This window comes from Protopterus annectens, chromosome 7.part0 (assembly GCF_019279795.1).
Source record: "Protopterus annectens isolate FY-2018-M chromosome 7.part0, PAN1.0, whole genome shotgun sequence".
Classification (NCBI taxonomy): Eukaryota; Metazoa; Chordata; order Ceratodontiformes; family Protopteridae; genus Protopterus; species Protopterus annectens.
This window is the reverse complement of record NC_056739.1, coordinates 1441908579-1441932435: the sequence shown is the minus strand read 5'-3', so window position 1 is coordinate 1441932435 and position 23857 is coordinate 1441908579.

Below are 23857 nucleotides of genomic sequence, written 5' to 3'. Positions count from 1 at the left end.
ACACATACCCATGGTCAGTACACAGGATAGCACATACTTTTATCCTCAATACATATTTATTGTTGTAGGACTTTGGCTACTTATCATATTGCATGTAACATTTACGTTTCTTACATACAGGCATAACTATTTAATGCGACTATTACATAATATATGGGACATAATAATGTCCTACAATCTCGGACATTTGCCCTTTGTAATGTTTTATGTCAGGGCACAACTGCCCAGGGAGGGGCTGTCCCTCCTAATGTGGGACAGGTGGTAACCGTATGCCTACGGCTAGCTATAACCACACCTACCGTAATAATCTACCTCTGAGTTGGCACTAACAGACACACGATGCAGACACACACACACACACACACATTACAGTCACAGGAAAACGCACACGGCACCCTCAACACAGACATACACAGACAACGGCAATCACAAACACAGTTGAACACAGTACCTACGTGGACCGCAACACCGGCAGCGGTAACTAAATGTCCCTTCATATTGTGATAATGTCACTCGCGGTTCTAGTGTTCCAGTACTGTGTTCTTTCGGTCTTTCAGCCTCGTGGTTAGGCATGTCGGTATGTGACATATTCCATAGTTGGCGGTATCCTATTTATTTGTTTTAAATAAGGTTTTATGAATGTCATTGACCTATCTATATATTTGCAGATATCGGTGAATCCGTATATATCAACATATATCTCTCTATCACCCTTTCTATCTGTATTATATATATGTATATATATATATATATATATATATATATATATATATATATATATATATATATATATGTGTGTGTGTATATATCTGACAGAGAAAGTGACAGGCAAAATACACCTTTCATTGTGTACTTGTCGGTGTATACTGTTTCCTGGACTCCGCACGTTTGTGTCTGAACCTGTCACATTACACACCTGCCGTAGGTACATCTTGGCTACCATAGTGTTAGGTGATTGTATACATGATTGCGTGTTCTACTCCTGGCAGTGGTCGTTTTACCCTTCAGAACAGGCCCAGGGGTGAATAATGCTGGTTTCACCTGTTCTGGACATCATTGACCGTGATCTGCGTGATATTCAGAGAAGCTTAACCCTGTTTTGCGGATATCCATATAGTCATATTTAAACTATGCTTACCAGCACTGGGCAACGCATATTCCTGCTAACGTGTGCTAAACATGATCTGATGACCTGCATCCGACATGCATTATTCATGCCTTCGGGATTACGTTACATCCCTTGCAGGACATGGGACCGGGAACATGCATGACGGTCACTGCATTTACCACTTGGCCATCTGGGATTTGTACACGTGTTATGGCGTTTTGTATGTGGAGTATACTACGGCTGTTACTCCATACTTCACTCACATGGGTAACTCAGTTAGTTTACATATGGATGTGCTCCAGCATTGGGTATCTATATCACAGTGAGCCACACACGATAATGTGCTACACCTTCAAACGACCGTAGGTGGAGCATGCTGGGGTGACTAATACCTGTTATGGGTACACCCCATGCCTTGACACAACATCCATGATTACATTATGTGGAGCCCCTCATTAACACAGCAGGGAATCCGTGCAGAGTGTGTGGAGAACAGTGCTTACACACATGTGATCCCGTGATTGCCTCTGCTCCACTGAGCGATAGTTGGTTACTCGATGTTGTGGTAACAGCAGACACTATTTGCCTTGTTTGGTGTATGGCCTCTGACAATCGGGCGTGTACCTACCGATGTACCTAGAAACCTATACACACAGCACCAACATATGCTGATAGGCGCATGTACTGTTCAGGTGTTGACATTCCTTGTTCCAATAGCTGTTGTGTGTACAATGTTTGAGGGCTGCCTATGTAGGATTCACACAGTAGGCCACCTATACATTACAATTTACAGGTGGTCGTGTGTGTGTGCCATCCATTTTACTGTGTGTGCAGGTGGAGAGGTGTGTCAGTCCGTAGGGGCCTACACTGACAGAGTATGTGCTATACGTTCCCTCTTTGCCAAGGCGTAGGCATATCGGGCACACCTCCGTTTGCCTACTGGGGCTGGTACAGGGTGTTCATGGTCTGAATCCCTCTGTGCCTGTGATGGCCTTGGCAATTGCGGTGGGCTATGAGGGCCTTCACCATTTTGTCCCTGCTGCAGCTGTTTCCGCAGGATCATATTATGTAGCATGGCACATACTATGAAGATGTGGGCACATGTGCCTGGAGAGTACTGCAAGGCTCCACCAGATGTGTCCAAGCAACGGAACCGTGATTTCAGCATCCCGAACACACACTCTATGATGATTCTGGTTTGTGAGTGTGCCTCATTATGGCGTTCTTGCATGGGTTTGTGTGCATTTCTGATGGGAGTCATCATCCACGGTTCCAGTGCATAGCCAGCATCCCCCACAAGGTGGCCATGTGGGAAGTCCCCCATGACAAATACCTGATACAGCTGTGAGGCATGCCAGATATGGGAGTCATGGTAGCTTCCAGGGCTGCCAGCAGACACATACATGATAATTGCACATGACCTGGTAGTTGATGGAGTGGAATCCCTTGCGGTTTATGTAGTGCCTACCATGCTCACCGGGTGGTGACTTGATATGTATGTGTGTGCAGTCTATCGCACCCAGTACCTCTGGGTGGTGTGCCATATGGTGGAAGTGGATATTGCTGGCCAACTCCTCCTGAGTTCGAGGGAAGTATATATGCTCATTGGCATCTGGTAACATGGCATCCAGGAACTGGTGTAGTACCCTGGATGTTGATGCCTGTGAGATCCCCGTTATATCCCCAGTTGGCCTTTGAAAGGTACCTGTGGCTAGTATATGCAAGCTTACACATACCTTCGTGTCCAATGGGATGGGTTCCCCTCTGTTGTTTCTGGTTCTCAGGTGTGGCTGGCACAGCTCAACTATTTGCTGTAAGATGTCCCTGTCCACCCTGTAATGCTCTACTATCTCCAGATCATGTAGCCCCTGGTAGGTTACCCTTGGTCTGAACACTCTTCTCCTCCTCCGGGGCCTGCGGTGGTTGTCAGCATCATCCTCCACAGCACCGTCAGTCTCTAACACATGGTGATGAATCACAGCTATGGCAGCTCCCAACATGTACATTTTAAAAGTTCCCCGTGTGTTACACCTATGGTGCAGTGTTTGGGAATACACAGGTGTGTGTAGGGTGCTTTCACACTTTATACTATTGTGCTGTGAACACCGATGATGTCATAGGGTGTGTATGTATGATCGTAGCTACAGGGTATCTTATGTGTTTTACTACAGTAACCACTATTGTGATGCCTTTGGTGTTGAATTACATTTGGCTGCTGTGGATTACCTCTTGCCATTCCCTTTACATTTCTTCACGTTTCACCTACCATTTTCTGGCATGCATCCAGCAGTCTGCTTTTATTTGTACTTTCCTAGACCTGGCTTATCTTGTGTAATGTGTTCTATTGCCGGTCTACTGTAGGTTTGCTTTGCTCTGCTATGACAGTTTTCCTTTCTTTGCAATCCGATGCCTCCCCTATCCTGTTTCGCAGGTTTCTGCGAGCAGACTTGTCAGCTGCCGTCAATTACCCGCTGTGAGTTAATAGGTGTTAATTGCTCAGTTGTACTCCAATTACCCTACTGCGGCATTTCCTTCTTTTCTTCCCCTGAACTTCCTGTTTGTGCTATGGTTCGCGGCATGTGCATCCGCTTACCGGGTTTCGGGCACGTTTTCATCCCCGTACACATGCGATTTTGGGCACCATATGTGCTCTCAGCTAAACGATTCTATACCTACCTCCCCACCCCTGTCCTGCAGCTTTGCTTAGCAACGGCCAGGCCAGAATTGCATTGCTCCAATGTGCTTACAGCTACGGTGGCACACCCCACTGCTGATGTCATGTATACCTCTGAGCCACTCCTCAGTGTTATAGCGCTGCGCCGTATGATACATCCTTAATCTGGCGGGACGTTTGCAATTCAGTATTACCTGCCTCATTTGCATGAAATTGACTACTAATTCATAGTTACCGCACCGAACACTGTCACAGACCCTTAGCAACCCGTGCAGCTTGGTTGTGGTGTACCATGCATACCATTGCGTATTATGGTGAAATCCTGATTTGTATTACATTGCGATTTTATGACATTTGTATATATTTTCTTTGTGTTCCAGTTTGCGCACACATGCCATGCGGTTGAACTTTGCGTTACTGTGGACATGACATTAAATGTTGTTTTTTAGGTGTTGTGCATCTTTTCTTATGCCATTGGCTGTGTATTTAGACATTGGCATATGTTAACTTTGTAATACATGAGTCTGGGCCGCTTCCATAGCTCCGATGTTCTGTTTGGGAAAATGTAAACCGTGTTTTTTGGTTTACATTTCCGTGGGCTTACGCTATGCCTGCACCACTTCATGAATCACTATATACCTTCATTTGCATGGTGCGGCACTGTGCATGGGGTGATTAGCATACCTAAGCTGAAGGCTGCGCAGTTCTGGCATACGCCAGTAGTGCACGTGGAATTGGATCATACCGGAATCGCTCGACGGCCATATTTGGCATCATACCGCCTACGCTACGCCTGCACCTGGCGCAAGCTTCATGAATCCCGGGTAATATTTCTTGGATGGAAGCAGGATGATTTGACAACAGTGGAGATTTGGACCTTTGATGTCAACTTGTCATCAAATTCAATGCACAGTCTGCACATCTTTACCATGACTTCCAGTTACAACACTAGATGAAATTCAGAAACAGCACTGGAAAAAGTTGAATCTAGCAGAATGGCAAGTATAACATGGCATCTGCTTTTGAGGTGCTGGGATTTAATGGTTTAGCACTTAAACTGTACATCCTTTTCCACTCTTCAAAAAGAGTGTTAAGAATAGATACAGAATCTCGATGGATGGATGGAAAGTTACAGCTGCATGCCATCACAATAACAGCATTGTTGTAAACCTTTCACTTGTACAAAATTTCCTGAGGGCAGTATGCACATAGTAAAAAGAAATGGTTGCAAGTCTCTGCTATGGGGGAACACCACGAATGAGAACATTAGAATAAGATGAGTTTATCTATGAAATTACTCTATAGGTATATGCCCTGAGAAGTAAGAAGCAAACCAATTAAAGGTAACATTACTGATGCTTGTAATCTGTCAAGATCCTATGACTTACTGTGACAAATGTTGACAAGAGATCCTGCAGGTGCAGGATAAAATAAATAATACCAGTCCCAGTCCATACACAGATAATTAAACTCCCTATTCTCTACCATCTCTGTATTGGGACTAACATAAAAATCACACTGGAATGGCACAGTTATGTCATTCCTGTGAAGGTAAGAATCCTGAAGTACATACAGCACCTTCTTAGAATCTTCCCAAGAAATGGAAGTTTAGAGGTTAGACTATAGTTATTTAGGCAATCAGAAATGAGACCAGCCTTTTCTTGTTAAGAGTAACTAAGATTGCTTTTGGCACAGTCACTAAAGGAGTCTGTTTTAACCTGGAACAACATGGGGCAGGCTCTTCCTGGAAAAAAACAAAGTGAGTCTGGTAGTGGTGGGGAGTAAATCACATGTAATTATCTGCATACTGGCAAGTAATGTCGGTATGGATTATAGTCACGTCTCAAAAGCTCACATCAATTCAAGGACAGAAGCTCACTAGGACTATCAGTACAAACTGACTGTACTATGAACAACACTAGATCAGATTGAGGCAAGTTTAGTAGCAAAAACACAAGCAGAAAGCAGAACAAAAGGAAGGATGGGTGAAGGCCAACTTGTATGGGACACAAAAAGTTTGGCAGTTTACATGCAACCATTAAGCAATCACAGTCACTAACAGAAAGTTTGTAAACAACATGCCAAATTATTTTTTATTCCTTTTTTAACACTGTGAAACTTTAAAAAGAAAATAACCAAGACCAGTCTGGCAGTTATACCATTTCTAAGTATCTATTACTACAGCTTTGGCAGCAAAATCTCAGTCTTCAGAAAACACTTTATAGCTTTTTAACTAACTGGAGGAGTGGTTTCAGAGATCTCATGAGACATGAACATTGACTACTTCTGGGAGGGCTCTACGTCCAACACATAAATAAAAAGCTATACAGGAAGGAACCTGCTCCAGTGACATAGAGGGCCAAGGCATGGACAAAGTTCAAGCAACTTGAGCTGTTGAATCACTTAGGCATTGATGTTGCAGACAGCAAGTTTGGGTGTGCCTATCTTGGAAAAGGAAGGAGGAATATGCCTGGTGGTGACCTTGCTGAACTCTGGTGCATACCAGATATCAGATATCTTAAAAACAAACTGCCAGGATTGGCATCTGAGAGATCAAGGAGACAGACCAGTCTAAAGTCACAGAGGTACATCCTCACTCACTTGATAGAACTGATGTCAGTATACTGGTGACAGTGAAAGGGGCTAGGGACTGCTGACTGGCATGTAGATGATGGCTGCCACTGCCATGTCATCAGTATTTCAATGGGACCCCTTGTTCCCCAGATGTTACCAGTGAGCACCATAAGTTCAACTCCAGAGATGGTGGTGGGCTAACTTGGCACTACTTGTACATTGGAGATAGTCTGACAGAGGCAGTTTTGGGATCTAAGCATTTTGTTGGCATGTCAACTGGGAAAATAGTCTGAGGGTAAGTGAGTCTAGAGGGGAGAAATGAAAAAAAAAATTGTCAGCCAGGGCAAGGATGTCATCAAGGAAGCAAGTGTGCTACCACTATCATTCTAGTGTTTACATGGTCTTCCTTTACTCATATATCTCAAGATTAAAACATGATTTTCTGTGAAACAAACTGAACCAAGTGTGCACTTTAAGAGCTAGGATATTCACAGTATACATAGGAGCTTTGTGGTAGTCACCAAGCAGGTCCTCTAGATCAAAATCACTGCAGTCCCTTGTTTGCTAATACAGTACAGGAACTAAATGGTGTCTTATGGTTGTAGTATAGCTGTTTGGATCACAATAGCTCTCCCATGGATAATATCCACAAAGAAATGTATTTTATAATCTTTAGCAAGTTTCAAGTTGTCACTTATGTATGACCTTTATGGGGCACTTTCAAATAAACACACTGAAATGTTTTATAAAGCATTTTCATATTATTGGCATTTTCAGGGAACTACTCCCAAAATTCAGGAATGTAATCTTCAATTGGTGAGCCATTCTTAAGTTTTGCATCATTTTTGAGCTGCAATTCAGAATATTTTTCATCCACATTGACATATACTATTCACACTATTCAGCAGCTTATATAATTTAATTACCTTATTTCAGCGTCTGCACTGTCAGATAAGCAGTTTGAACTAAACGCATTTCAAGTGTATCAGAATTTGTTAGTCTTCTAATAATAATCTATGAATGATGCTGGTGTGGCAGTATGTGATATGTATGTAGTTTATCAAAGCCATCTTGTTAATGTGATGCATAGCTAATGCTACAGAGGCAGACATCAAAGCAGTATTGCATATAGATGAATAAAGAAATTGTAGAAATAACATGGTAGGCAGATAGTTGCATTCAGGGAGGAAGGCACTGTAAGACAGAAATGAAGTACATAACTGATTTTATGAAAATAAGCATGGCTGTGATCTTGCTTCAGATTGTGCAAAATTCTTGAGATCACGAATGCTACATACTGCTAGTACTGTGTGCTATCAAACATGCTGGCAAGCAGCCAGTGCATGACCCAAATGAAAAACAGCATAAGAAGTGGTATAGACCAGTAAAATCACTTTTCGCTAGCCACATTTGTATGCAGTGAATCCAAATGAAATCCAAGGCATCCTTTGAAATCTACAGAAAAATAAGTATTTTATTCATTGTACTGCACTTTTAAACTGTGTATTACTGAATTGCCACCTACTTTTAACTGTTTTAGCTGTTTTAACTGTTTTGCTGCTTCAATGGTTCAACTGATTGCTGTTTGAGACTGTTTTTCCTGCACTTTGCATTTTCTAGTACTTGTGAATTTTATAGCATAGGCTAGATTCAGATTTGCTGAATCTAGACTGTTTGGCATTATCTGAGCACTAAAACCAGTCATCTTACATTAAGAGGCCCCCCCTGCACTCTTGTGGCACAAGAGTGTGCAAAGGATCCATCTGAGTTGGAGATTGTTGGAATAAGGTTCATTTCCATTGGTCAGCTTATTTGAAAATTGCTTAATTTTTTTTTTTTTTTTTTTTTTTTTTTTTTTTTTTTTAGGGTTCTCACAGCTGCTACATAAGTCCCACATTTGCACAGGTTTGTGTCTGTTTTAACACAGCTCCACACAGTTTGGTTTGTGCCTGTTTTAACACAGCTCCACACAGTTTGGTGACCAGCCACTGCTTTATCTTCATATGAGCAATATGAGGCATCCATTTGCATGTAGCGTACCTTCACACAGCATAATGCAATGGAGGTAACCATTGGCTGTTATAGAAGCAAAAGCTAAATTAGATTTATTTTTCCTTAAAAGCTGCCTGCGCTCCAACTGAGGAGTCCCTTAAACTGCACTTAGATGTTCAGAGTGCACCTCAGCTGGGCATTCTACTGCATTTATCACTTTATCCGAAATCTCCTAAACCCTAATACCCCTTGAGATCCCCAATAATATAGACCCAGCATTAACCCCACAATTAAACCATATACTTCCTCATTAAAGTAAACACATTTACACCTAGTATTGTGGATGCTCAATTTTCCTCCATTTTCTTCTGCCAGGCTGATTGATATGGGTGTCCTGAGGCAGTGTAGCAATTGCCTTATGTACACTGACAACCCACTACTCCTAAACACCTGAAGCTCAATTTAAGAAAGATGCATATACACTAAGAATTTGGAATCCTTCCTATCTCGTTCACAGAACAGTGACACTGAACAGATTGTCAGCCAGCATACTACACTTCCTGCATAAACCACGCTCTCAACACATAAACCATCATATGTGGAAGTACTCACTAGAAATTTACCTAAACACCAAAGACCTCTGAAACACAAACTTGCTACACCTAATACAGTGCCCACAACACTCAATACACATAAAACCACAAGTAGAACTGTCTCATCAAGCAAGCTCCTAAGGCAAAGCACATCTAAACCAAAGTTTTTGATCATAGGTGACTCTGTAGTGAGACCTACATTTGTCCACAAGGCTGGACAAGGATGAGGTTGCAGTCAGCTTTCTGTCAGGTGCCAGGATCCACCAGAACACACACATCCACTCAAGTCTCTCCACAAGTACTGTTATGACTCCATCATACTTCATGTTGGTGTGAATGACTTAAGATGTACCTCATTGAATTATATAAAGTGAGACATGACTGAAAATGTGTTTCAGGCAGGTATGTCCCTAAACTTGAGCAGCACACTACCTTCACCTAAGATGATACCACAATATAAAAAAATCATTGACTTCAACGATTGCCTTAGTTTCTGGTGTCATTCTAAAGGAATCCAGTCCCCATCAGCCTGGGATGACATGGTAGATAGACCACTCTGCTTTGCCAGAGATGGTTTTCATTTGTCACCTCTGAAATTTTTGTTACTGGCTAAGGCTGCTGCCTCCCCATAGAGCCTTTTTTAGGCAATGTCAGAACAACAACATTTTTGATGTAAAAATATCTTCAAACCAACCTCAAGATTATGCTGCTAAACACTAAGAGTCTAAACTTAAAACTGCACTCATTGGAAGCAGCCCTCACCTTAGAAGATTCTGACATCTGTGCAGTCACAGAGACTTGGTTTAAGGCTGCTGAAAGCACCCTGACCATACCAAGTTATAATGCCTTCCACACATTCATACCATAAACTGAAAGTGTGAGAACTAAAGGAGGTGGAATATCAATATTCATCAAAGATAAATACACATCTAGATTGGTTAAAAAAAACAATTCCCTTGATCTAATCCAGGTCCAATTGTGACTGTAGGTAAGACCCCTCTCCAAGTTATTGCCAGTTATAGGAACCACTCCATGAACAAGAATACCTACGCTGCATACTTGGATCTACTTGAATCGCTAAAGATACAACCAAACACACAGGTTTTAGGTGACTTTAACTACCCATCGACAGACTGGGTAAATTATACATTTACTAAAACACTTGCCTAAAAGTTATTGCACTTCATCATCTCCAGTGTCCTGGACCAGTTGGTTGACACCCCCAAAAGGAGGACAAACATTCTGGATCTGGTGCTCAGTAATGTAGGTGATCGCTGCACCACCCCATGTGAGATTTGACCATAAATCAGTCTCATTAGAAATTACAATAACATCTGAACCCTCTATTAGCAGCAACTAGACTGAAAAACTTCTCCAAAGCCAATTACAACCTAATACATAATAGCATTAATAGTTTCATAGCCCTTGCCCTCACTGATGGCAGGGATACCTATACTGGGATTTACACAGATGCCTTGTATAAGCATCTATACAAATGTATTGACTCAGCCATACCCGATAAGATCAAAACAAGATCTTCAAGAAAGAGCAAGCCTTCCTGGTGGACATCCGCCATTAACAGGTTATACAACAAGAGAAAAAAATTGTTATCCAAGATCAGGAACGAACGGTCTCTAAATTGGAAGCATTCCCTCCACAGTTTAAACAAACAAATAAGACACCTCTTAAGGCATTCTAAAGCTAACTATGAATCTAAATTAGCCTTATTTGCTAAAGATAACCATAAGACCTTCTTTATCTACATCAGAAACCTTAAAGGAAAAACCCAGATCTGCACAGAACTGGTTTTAATAGCATCACATATACTGAACCTGCAAATATAGCCAACTTGCTAGCTGACAGGTTCAGCAAAAAATCCCCCCGTCCTCGCCACATATCCCCAAAGCATCCCTATCATCTACTCTCCACCTAGTATCTCCAAGCAGCAGGTCATGAACATTCTCTCCAAACCAAAAATCACTGTCTCTATGGGATCTGATAATATCCCAGGCTGCTTTCTAAAATTATTAAAACAGGAACTAGCTGCATTGCTGGGTACTCTTTTTTAACCACAGTCTAAGCACTGATTTTGTACCTGCTGAATGGAAAATGGCAACCATCATCCCGTTACATAAAAAAGTTGCCTCCACAGACCCTGCGAACTATAGACCATATGCCTAACCAGCCTAATCTGCAAAGCTATGGAAAGAATAATCATGCAACATATCAACAAAGATATAGGAGACCTCAAAATGCTTGACATGACCCAGTTCTTTTTTGTTAAAGGGAGATCCTGCCTCTTGAACTTGGTAGACTTCTTTGAGACAGTCACTAAAGCCCTGGACAAAGGCAAATCCATACATATGGCCTACCTGAACCTGGCCAAGGCATTTTACACTATTCCCCACTCAAGCATCATTGATAAACTCACCCAGCTGGAGATAAACCCATAAGTTGAAAACTGGCTCACTGATAGAATGCAACGTTTGCTGATGATTGTCCCCAAATGATGTCAACATCCTACAAGAGAGACTTGCACAGACAAAAGATGGTGCAAATATCATGGGCTAAAACTCAAAGCAAAAAAGTGCATTATCATCTGCTTCAGCAAGGGTAACATCCATGCAGATTACCACATTAATAACAATATCCTAAGCATGCAATCAGTGGTGAGGGATTTGGGCACAATGATTGACATTAATCTTTTCTTTGACCACCACATCTCCACAGTGGTAAGAAAGGCCTTCTACATCACCCACCTCATAAGTAAGGGCACTGCATCCAGAACAAAACATGTTATAACCTCCCCATACTCCTCACGCAGCCAATAATCGAGTACAGTGCTACCTTTGGTATTTACCTTAGCAGGCACCTGCAGCAACTGGAAAGACCTCAAATGTTTCTTACAAAGAAAATTCAGGGTCTTCAGCATATGTCATATTTTGACAGGCTGAAATCACTGTCACTATATTCTTTGTCTTACAGACTACTCAGAGGTGACCTTTGCCTTGCTTATAAAGCAATCTCAGATCCTGTTCTAATGGAAATGCTGCAAATTCGTAAGTCAAATGGTATAAGATGCACTTGCTCTAGGGAACTCAACCTAGTATTTGACATCAACAGGACTTGCTGGAGAGACAGATATATCTCACAGAGGTTACCTCTCCTCTGGAACAAACTTCCAATTCAGGTGAAGTAGAGCCCCTCACTGACCCAGTTTAAGTGTAATTTGGATGATTGGATGGGAAGCCACAAATTCACCCTGGGAGTTTTACCTGTGTCCCTCTTGGACAGGAGCAGTAGTTGTTGACTTAGTTCTGCTTAATGCCTTGATATTCTTGGGAACAGGAGTTGTACTTGAGTAGGTCTGTAAGGCCTCTAGGGCCATTAGCCTAGTAACCTCCTATGATGATATTATGCTGTAATCTGCATACCAATTTTCTGTTCTTTTTCGCCTGTTGCCCTACTGTGCTATGCATTTCTGTGAATAAAAACCTTATTGCAATTGTTTTTAGTGCAAGACCATGCAGCAAACTTTAAAAAAATGTCTAGGAATTCCCTGAATGTATATATAGCTGTAGATATGCATACATATGGGTGCACATGTATTTAGGGGCACATACAGATATACTTATACATACACATTATACATATGAGAGCATATACATCTGAACCCTAATAACTCAGAGAATACATGAGAAATGGTGCACATCTGATGGAAAATATAGTTTATATGATTTTGTCACTCTTTATGTTATTCTTCTCCAAAGTTATACAAAACAGAAAAGCCATAATCTGAAGTTCAGTACGACTGTACCAGACGTTATTTAGTTAGTTCTTTTTGACTATGATAGCATGCTTTCAGATGTTTAGTGAGAGTAAGCTTGCAGTACTAACACTGATAACTGTGTACACCAGCTGTGTGACAAAGACAGAAGCAGCACGCTAAGTGCTGATATCATTATATAGTCATAGTCATCAAAAATGTGACACACATTCTTAGCACTAGCAAACTGCAGTGCAGATCAGCTTAAAGAGAATGCTGGAAAGTCATATGCATTCTAATAAAATGGCTTGCGTTTCAGGTAGAGAAGAAACATGCCCATGCTGTAAACATTGCTATACATATTTTAGTTTACAGAAAAAAGTGAAACATAGTACAGTATTTATGCAGAAATGCAAACTAAGGCATTCATCCCACTGGTGCCACAAAGGTGGGATATTACTTTAAAGAAATTTGCCAGTATAAGTCCTTTCACTTTTGCCACAGTAGGCATATTTGGTAATTTCTTTGCTAACACCGCTTAGTCAGTGCACTGCTTTTGATATGAGTTGCACTAGTCAAACGTTTAAAGATGTAATTTCAGAATTTCCATCTCCAAGTCATCATCCTCTGCAAGTATGATATATGTAATTGAAGTTTAAATCGTCATCTGTCTTGTCAACACACTTTGGTCAGCAAACGAGATAGTCAACAGTCGGGAATATGATAATAAAGAAGAATCCAAAAACTGAGGCAAGAGTAAAAATAAAGACTAACAAAAAAAACCCCACTCAAATGCACAAGGGAACAGAATAGTAAATGAGTGTAATTTCTTTTAATATCCGCTTTCATAGCACTTCACCAGGGTAACACAGAAATTAAAAACACAGTTTATATACTCTACAAGCTCATAAAAACAACCAGTGGCAAAGTTTCAATTCAAAAGACAAACGGTCCAGGCACACTGAGGTTAACTAGAAATGTATTTATTGTAAAAATAATAATATACAAGCGCTTTCACCCTGCCCAAGTGCAAGGCTTTTTCAAGTAGTAGTAAAACATTTGAAGTACTTCCTTTTAAATACTTGCCAATTCATTAAAGTCACAAGATTACAAGATTAATGAATAAATACATTTCTAGTTAACCTCAATGTGCCTGGACCATTCGTCTTTTGGATTGGAGTTATTTGTTAAACGGTTCCTACAACATATTTTGTCACAGTGACAAAGTTTCAATTAAATAATTAAAGACAACCTAAATGTTAACTGCTGTGATCCCACACATTTTCCTTTCCTTCAAAAATCCCAGGCAGATTTCATCGTGGTTCTGCTGGTGTCATAAATATCAGACTCTGTTCAGGATGTGAATGTTTCTATATTGGCATGACCATGAGACACCTTAGGGACAGGGTAAAAGAACATCTTTATCCTTAAGAGTCAAAATATTTACAATGCTCTTTTTAAACATTCTGTTTCTTGTAAGAAGTGTGTAAAGTTTTATTTTTCTGTTTTAGATTATGTCACGTTTGATAAGAGAGGTGGAAATTATAGAAACTAGGTAGAGAAAAAAGAAGATGAATGGCAAATAAAGCTGAAAGCAGATTCTCTACCTGGTTTAAATGAACATATCAATATTAAATGCTTTTTGAAGAAAAGGAAAATGTGTGTTAACAATCAGGTTATTTTTAATTGTTTAATTGAAACTATGTCACTGGTTGTTTTCATGAGCTTTAGTTGTTGTCTTTTGGCTTTTCCCAGTTAGGGTTCGCCACAGCGGAACTCCAGTCCGCTAATGATTGGCAGTAGATTTTCACAAATGCCGAGGTGCCAGCTCGAAGTTCAACCTTCAACGAAGGCAAGCCCATTTATGCATGTCTTTCAAATGCCCACCCAACCGCAGAGAGGGCATGCAGACTCCACACAGAAGGCACTCCCTGCACTCCAGTCGAGAATCAAATGGGAGAACCTCTTGCTGTGCAACAACGCTACCGCTGCACCACCGCGGAAGTTGTTTTCATGAGCTTTTATTGTATATAAATTGTGTTTTTAGTTTTCATAGCTTTTAGTGTATATAAATGGTGTTTTTACTTTCTGTGTACTTTATTGAAGTGTTATGAAAGCTGATATTAAAATAAATTATGCTAATTTATTTTTCAGTTCCCTTGTGCCATTTGAGAGTATTTTTTTTTATTAGTTGTGGAATATGGCCTTTCCCTAAGGAATGTGTAATATTGAAGTTGTAATAAATAATTAGCAGTGGGGTGTGAGGGGTGCAGGGGGCTTCAACTGTGCAAAACACAGTTTTAAAACTTGCATTGTCCAAGGAATAGCCTCAGAGCATGTGCAGAACCATGTTGACATTCGTTGGCTGATGTGGATATCTTGAAGTTTCACTGATTAAATAATTACCACTACACATAACACACATATATATATATAAATATATACTGTGTGTATGTGTGTCTCTGTGTGCATCTAAGTCTGTGTGTGTGTGTATACACACACACACACACACACATATATATATATATATATATATATACACACACACATATATATATATATATATATATATATATATATATATATATATATGGGTCTAGTTCGTAACAATGAAAGACCAGAAGAATGAAACGCAAAACACCGACACGAAAACAACGAAACCCCAGAACACCGAAAAACATGTAAGTTTACAAAACACACATAACACACAACAACACACAAACAACTGCCCCACGCTACTAAACAAAACACTCTACATTAATGATAGGCAGGGGAGCAAGCCCCCTGCACCCCCACACCCCCCTACTTTAATATTCTAACTCCGAGATCTCACTAACAGACACACAAGGCAAATACACATCCACACAGTACAGTCCCTCACACACAACACACCACAGTCACAACACACACTTACACACAGCATTTCCCCTCACATATGGAGACATTGAATAATGTTTGCTTGGTGAACTTAGCTTGGCAGACATTATATATCCCTTCACTGGGTCCTGACTGGTGTTTGTTACAAACAAACTTTCATATTTATTTTTTGACTCCGGGATCATTTTATTTCTACTTTTGGCAGTTTGAGATTCAGGTCTTCCTTTTTCATGGTAATAATAAACATTTATTATATCAGAGGCACTTTTGGGTTTAGGAACACCTTTGTAAAGTTGTCAACAGCTTTTATTTTCATAGTAGAAGGGTCCTGTGCTAGTTTCATACCAGGTATTGGATTTATGTATCTTTCTGGACCTGATTGTCATTATTGGAGAAAGTTGTTAGTTACGACAGTTGAACGGACAACATTGGGCGCTATTTTCTACAACTGATATATCAAAAGCATTTCAGGGTTGTGTACACCTTTGCAAGGTTGGGCATACCTTTATTTCTATTGAAAGAGGGTCCTGTCATGGCTCTTTAACAGGTACTGGATTTGCAAACTTTGTAAAGTTGGCAATAGTTTTATTTTCAAAGTAGAAGGGTCCTGCGCTAGTACCATACCAAATACTGGATTTATGTATCTCTTTGGGCCTGACCGTCTTTATTGAAGAAAGTTGTTAGCTACAACAGTTTGAACGGACAACAGTGTGTGCCATTTTCTGCAACTGATATATCAGAAGCATTCCAGGGTCACGCTGACTTTTGCAAGGTTGGGAATACACTTTATTTCTATGGAAAGAGGGTCCTGTCATGGCTTTTTACCAGGTACTGGATTTGCTTCCATATATATATTTTTTTTGGGTCTGAATGACTTTGTGAAGAGAGTTGTCAGCGATAATTGTTTAGACAAATAATACTGGTGGTTGGATACTGCATTATTCATTTGGGCGCCCTATTCTATAACCAGTTTTGGACTGGCATTTCATACAAATTTTGTATCTGGTTGGACATTTGTGGTTCGGGACATTTGTGGACTCAGGCTTGGGGTCTTTTGAACATTGAAGAGAAATTTCTTTCTCTTTTTGGCCAAAGTACTTGAAACGAGTTTGGCAAAACGATGTGGACTTGCTGCTATGTAGATTGGGTGATTGTAATGTGCTAATATTTTTTACTTTTGTGTTGTTTGTTTAAAAGATCTGGTCTTGGGGTTGGAACTGTCAACCGACTTAACAAAGGGTGCATTAAGTGTTCAACATTTGGGTTTTAACATTTAGTCCAAAACTTTGGTTCAGCCATTCACCAATCTAGCTTTACTTCCATTGGGCCAGCCATTGTTCTTTGACTTGGTGTTGGTAGGATATATTTTATATCTTATTTTGAGGCAGTAATGGTTAGCTTCTAGGTATTATACACAGGCATAGGAACCAAATTATAAGTTTTTGGGACCCTGGTTTTTGGTTGGTGTTAAGTAATATACTTAGGGGTTTACATATTCACAGTTTTTCATTATATTACCCACTTACCATAGTATTGTACTACAGCTGCTGATACTTTTTCTGATACTTTTTTTGCTGCACTCTCTTCACTTGCTGTATCCTGCTCTGTTCGCCCTATGGGCTCACTCCACTCCCCTCCCTGCCCTCAAATCCCACACGCCCACAGTGCTCCTATACTTATTGCAGAAATACACCCCCCCCGCCTCATACAACTACCAATCAGATCTCCCTCGGGTTTTTTTTTAGACCACTCCCACTCCTACACCACACCATCCTACTATCATACTTTCTCCTCCCCAACTCTCACCCTCTTCCACCTCATTCATTAACTAAACCCTATATGTACCAACCTCTTGTACACAGCCACCTCCTAAACCTACCTCTACCCCTTCTCACTTCCATAGTTTCATAGTTTCATAGTTTAGTACTAGGCTATCTGCCCTGAGGCATTTGCAAGCCTAGCCCTAGAGATGTGGCTTTCGCCACCCCATGTAGTGGTATTAAGATGTATAGAATAAATTTAGAATACTGTGCCTTTGTCTAGTAGTGACACATTGAAGACCCCCTTACTTATTAAAATTAGTTTACTGTGCCTCTGTTAAGTAGCGATACAGGGGTGACCCCCGGGGTAAACCTACGATCTCCCATCCACTCGTCAAGATTTCTCTTGAAGAGAGTCAGTGAGGGGCTCTGCCTAACATGGACTGGGATTTTGTTCCAGAGTATGGGAAGCCTCTGAGTTATGAATCTGTCCCTCCAGCATGTTCTATTCATGTTTGTACTGAGGTTTAAATCTTTTGCTCTCGTGGTTCTTATGGATTTTGATTTTTTTGAGGTGGAGCATGTCCATCAATTCCTGGTTGGACATGGCCTTGTATGTCAGGCACAAATCACCTCTGAGCAGGCGGTATGCTATTGAATAGAGCTGGAGTTTCTTTAGCCTGGCAGCATATGGCATATGTTGGAAACCCTTGATCCTCTTGGTGAGGTACTTCTGGGGTCTCTCCAGCTGTTGTGCCGGGTGAGGTACATACCAAATGGGGCATTGTGCTCAATCATGGGCCTGATAAGGGAAGAGTACAGGGGCACAATGACCTCCTTTGATCTGGATGTGAACCTCTTCATGATAAGGTGAGCAAGTAGAAAGTCTTTCTAACCACTTTGGCAACGTGGGTGTCAAATGAGAGGTCACTATCAACTTGGGTCCCCAGGTCTCTGATTACTTTTTCCGTACTCAGTGGGTTACTGTCTATGTGATAATTTGTGGGTACTTTGTTTTTCCCAAAGGGGATGACTATACATTTCTTGGTATTCAGTTTAAGGCCTTGATTCCGGCACCAGTTGTCCGTTTCGGTGAGGCCTTTCTGTAGGATGTATGTGTCAGCTGGTGTATCGACTATGGTGCCTAGTTTGCAGTCATCTGCAAACTTTGTCAGCCACAACCCTCCCATGTTTGCTTTCACATCTGAGATGTAAATGCCGAACAAGAGGGGTCCCAGGACAGAGCCCTGTGGGACACCACTTGTGATTGGCTTTGAGTCTGACATGGCTCCCGCAATCTTGACTTTATGTGTTCTGTTCTTTAGCCAGTTTGCAACCCATCTTGTGACATATGGATTTACTTTTAAGCTGTTTAGCTTTTCTATGATCCCCGAGTGGGGTATTATGTCGAAGGCTTTAGCCAAGTCCAGATAGGCTGTATGGACTGCCTTGCCCTCATCAATGGCTCTAGTGACTGTTTTGAAAAAGTCAACCAGGTTCAAAAGGCAGGATCTGCCTTTTACAAAGCCGAACTGGGTGGGATCAAGTGTCTGTAAGGTCCCCAATCTCGTTGTTTATGAGTTCCATAATAATTCTTTCCATAGCTTTGAAAACCAGGCTAGTCAAGCTTATGGGGCGGTAGTTCCCAGGGTCTGTAGTGGAGCCTCCCTTGTGGAGTGGTACCACTGTTGCTGTACGCCAGTATTCAGGTACATATCCTGCAGTAAGGCTAAGGTTAAATAACATTTTTATATGCAGGTTTAGCTCCTCTTGGAGTTCACGTATCACGCAGCCGGGGATACCATCAGGTCCCATAGATGCTGTGTTTTTTGCTTTGTTGAGGGCAGTTCTCACCTGGACATCAGAGATGACAGGGAGGTTACATTCAGCTGGGATGAGTATTTCTTCTTTTGGAGGTGAGGGAGGGGAGAAATTTGCACTGAACCTGTCTGCCAGAATGTTGGCAATATCTGTGGGTTCGGTAAATTTTTTGTCATTGTGTACTAACTCTGAGCATATCTGAGTGTTTCCGCCCAGGTTTCTAACATAACTGAAGAATGCCTTGTGGTTATCTTTAGTGTCCTTGGCGATTTTTCTCTCAAAGTTGGCTTTGGATATTTTTATGAGAGAACGTAGCTTTCTACTAGTGCTGATCAGAGATGCCTTCCCTTTATGGGATTTTGCTCTGTCTTGCAGTAGCTTCCTTCTATTGTTATACAATTTGTTTATGGCTGGGGTCCACCAGACAGGACGCTTTCCTTTGGTGGAGAGGGTATTGGTTTTATTTGGGATTGCATGATCCATGCATTCTTGGAGATGTCCGTAGAAAGCATTTGTGTAGGATTCAGCATTGTGGGATGTGGTTTCCATTGGCCCTGAGGGCTTAAATGATACCATCTCAGTCTTGAGAAGTGTAAAGTCGGCTTTTGAGAAGTTTCTCACTGTAGTCTTTTGTGCTGGGGGTGGAGGTGGTAAATGTATATCCAGGGTGATTAGTTTGTGGTCAGATCTCACCAGTGAGGGCAATACCGGTGTGGAGCATTTTGTCCCCATGTTTGTGATGATCAGGTCTAGTATATTATCCCCCCTTGTGGGAGATGTGACTAGCTGTTCCATTGCATTTGAGTTTATGAATTCCAGGAACCTTTGGGCTAGGGTGTTAGGGCTAGAATAGTGCACCCAGTCTATGTTAGGGTAGTTGAAGTCTCCCACCTACTTTTTCCCCCTTTTCTCAGTCAAACTCCATTTTATACTCTTTCCTATATCTGATCTCCCACTATGTATACCTTAATGCTCACCAACCTTCTACTATTTCAACTAATCTTCTTACATCATCTCACTGCACCTCATGCACCATTACCCTCCTTCTATAAACACCCCACCAACCCACTCCCAAATGATCAACCTAACTCAAAAATTGACTTCATCATCTCTCCCTCTTTCCTACCCTTTAACGTTCTAGTCCCTAAAATAAAAATACCCTCTTCTTACTCCCTAACTCCAAAAAACAAGACAAAGCTTATTAGAAACTACCCACTCATACCAAAGTCCAAACAAAATTTCCCCACCACTATACTTATAGCAGGTGACATTCATCCAAACCCAGGTCCAAACCCAAACCTTACCTCTAGTCCGAACATCCCTCCCACCTCAGCTCCTCTAACTACTCCCCTAAAACAAATCTCCTTCTATTCTATTAATACTAGAAACATTCTCAACAAACTTAGCCAGTTCCATGCTTGGATAGCAAATCATACCCCTGATGTCATTGTGGTAACAGAAACCTGGCTTAAACCACACAACCTAGATAAAGATATCCTCCTCCCCGGCTATAACATGATTCGCCTAGACCGAATGAACAAAAAGGGTGGGGGAATTGCCATAGTCTATTCTAGTAATCTCACTATTTCTCTCATCACAAATCCAAAACCATCTTTCTCCCCATCAGAAATACTGGCAGTTAACCTTAAACTAAACAACTACACTACAATCACTATAGTAGCCACCTACATTCCACCAGGTGATAATATTCCAATACTGGAAAACATTCTCTCCTATGTTTCCCTGAATATCCCAAATGAAACAATCCTCCTTGGTGACATGAACTTCAATTGGCTAACCCTTAATAACCCTGGATCCATGCACAATATTAAGCTATATGGATTTACCCAGCTAATTACTAAACCAACACACTCTAACAACACCCACACTACAAATACCCTCATAGATTGGATACTTGTCTCAGCTCCATGCAAATATCACAATCCTGAAACTCTTCCTCATTCCCTGAGTGACCACTCACCTATAAAAGTGCTAAGATATACTAGTCACCTGCCGAAACCACACAAATTTTTTACCAGGCATAATCTCTCTAATTTTAACCCGGAAACTTTTACCACTCTAATATCTAGAGTAAACTGGGACTTCCTCACTCAGCTTCCTTTAGATGAGGCTGTCATTGCTTGCAACTCTACTTTTCTGGATATCGTTAACTCACTAGCCCCACCTCGTAAAATCAGGACAAAAGCTAAAATATCTCCTTGGCTAACAAAAAACACAAGAAATCTCATAAAGTCTAGAGATAAGTCCTGGAAAAAATGACTTCAAACAGAAAAGCCCTATGATCTACAAAGATACAAAGAACAAAGAAACCTGGTCAAAAGACTAATTAACAAAGACAAAAAATAATTCTACTATAACCCCCCTTCGACACTAAAATCAGACCCAAAAAAATTCTGGCACACAATTAATCAAACGCTCCATCCAGGAAACCCTACCTCACCCAACCCTACCCCAGATAAGACACCAGTAGACACAACAAACACCTTTAACACTTACTTTGTTGAATCAATATCCAATCTCTTTAACTCAAATAGCTCCAATACAAAGAACCCCACAAACCCACCTTTCTCTTCTATAACAACTCCTTCTAAAATCTTTTCCCTCAAGCCCATCCCCACAACCCACATCTGTACCTTACTCTCCAAACTTAAACCCTGCTCTCTATCTGCAGATAACATCCCATCCTACTTTCTCCAGTCAGCTGCCCACTCATGTGCCTATCCTATCTCTATCCTCATAAACCGCTCGATCTTAGAATCTAAAGTACCTTCCATCTGGAAATACTTCTATACCATACCTATCCACAAAGGAGGTAACTCCACTGAAATCTCTAACTTTAGGCCTATTGCCATCCTCTCCACTCTATCTAAAGTTCTTGAAAAGTGCATTCATACTCAAGTCATGGATCATCTCTCACAGGAAAACCTACTTACACCTACTCAACATGGTTTTCGACCAAAGCATAGTACCTATACTGCACTCCTATCCTTTCTTACTACTATTTCCTTGGCCAGAGATGACCATAAACGTATCTCCTGTCTCTTTCTTGACCTCTCTAAGGCCTTTGATACTGTCTCTCACTCTTTACTACTAAACAAACTATCCAACCTCAATTTCTCTCCTGATACAGTGGCATGGTTTGAAAGCTATCTTAGAGAGAGATTCCAATCTGTAAAATGGAATACTGCTCTATCAACTCCACTACAAATACAAATAGGAATCATGCAAGGATCCATTTTAGGGCCGTTACTTTTCAACATCTTCACAAACTTGCTCTATACCTCCTGCCCACACTCTATTATACAATATGCTGATGACTCTACAGTTATAACTATAACTAACTCTCACTCAGAACTCTTAGCAGCTACCCAGTCATCCTTTAACTCTGTAGAAACATGGCTCCCCAATACACAACTCATCCTAAACCCTAAAAAAACAAAACTCCTACTCTTCCTCCCTAAAACAGCTAACCACATTAAGACCTCCGTCGCTATCCAGTCACTCAATAAGACACCAATTGTAGCCGAATCAAGCTCAAAACTCCTTGGTATTACAATCGATGACCAACTAAAATTTGATCTCCACATAAACAATAGTATCAGGAAAACCCACCTTAAGCTTAGTCTACTATATAGAAATAACAAATTTCTTACTCGGGAAGCCAGAATAGCCCTCACTCGTGCTTTTCTTCTTCCCTGCTTAATATATTGCTCTCAAATTCTTACTAACCTAAACTTCTCTCTCATTGCTAGACTTCAGACTACATATCACAAAGTAGCTAGATTTGCAATCCAACAACCCTACAGATCTCACCACTGTCTCTCATTAAGATACTTAAAATGGCTCGAACTGCCCCAACTCCTTCTTCTCTCTCAGCTCCAAATCATACACTCAATCCTATATCAGCCATCTTTCTGTCCAGCCTTACACTCTATCATCTCCCACTATGCTCCTACAAGAAACCTCCGTAGGTCTTCCCAAGACCTTTTAAAAATCTACAAGCCTAAATCTAAAGCAGGACAAAACCTATATAGCTACCACCCCTCTATTGAATGGAGCAAATTTCCCCTTGAGATTTGAACACAGGCACATCCCAAACAGTTTAAACTAACACTAAAGGAATATTTCAGTAAGAAATGGATCTGCCAATGCTCAACCCCTCCTTGAAAACTTTCCATTCTCAACTTTTCCTCACTCTATGTACTTCTCTCTGTAATATCCACATAACTACTGGTCTGATTTGATAAAAAAAAAAAAAAAAAAAAAAACCTGATTTTTGTACTTTATATTCCTTTCTGCTTAACTAACATATGTACAATCCAATTGTTATCTGTATAGGATTTAGCTGCATTTCGACTTGTATAAAATTTATACTAATGTACTTAATGTTATACTTGTATGTACTGGAGCTTTTCTCCCCTGGTCTCTGCTGAAAAAGGGCCTCGGCTCAGTCACACATTCCCAGTCAACAAATGTAAAATAAATAAATAAAATAAAATAAAATAAATATACTCACACACACACTTACCTAGAACAGAACACGAAAAGTGCTAATTCAAACTCCCGTAACATCGGGATTTTGAATTTCCCGCTTTTTGCTGTTCTCCGGTTTCATTGTTTTCGTCTCGGCGTTATAGATTTCGATATTCTGGTCTTTCATCTAACTCAAGT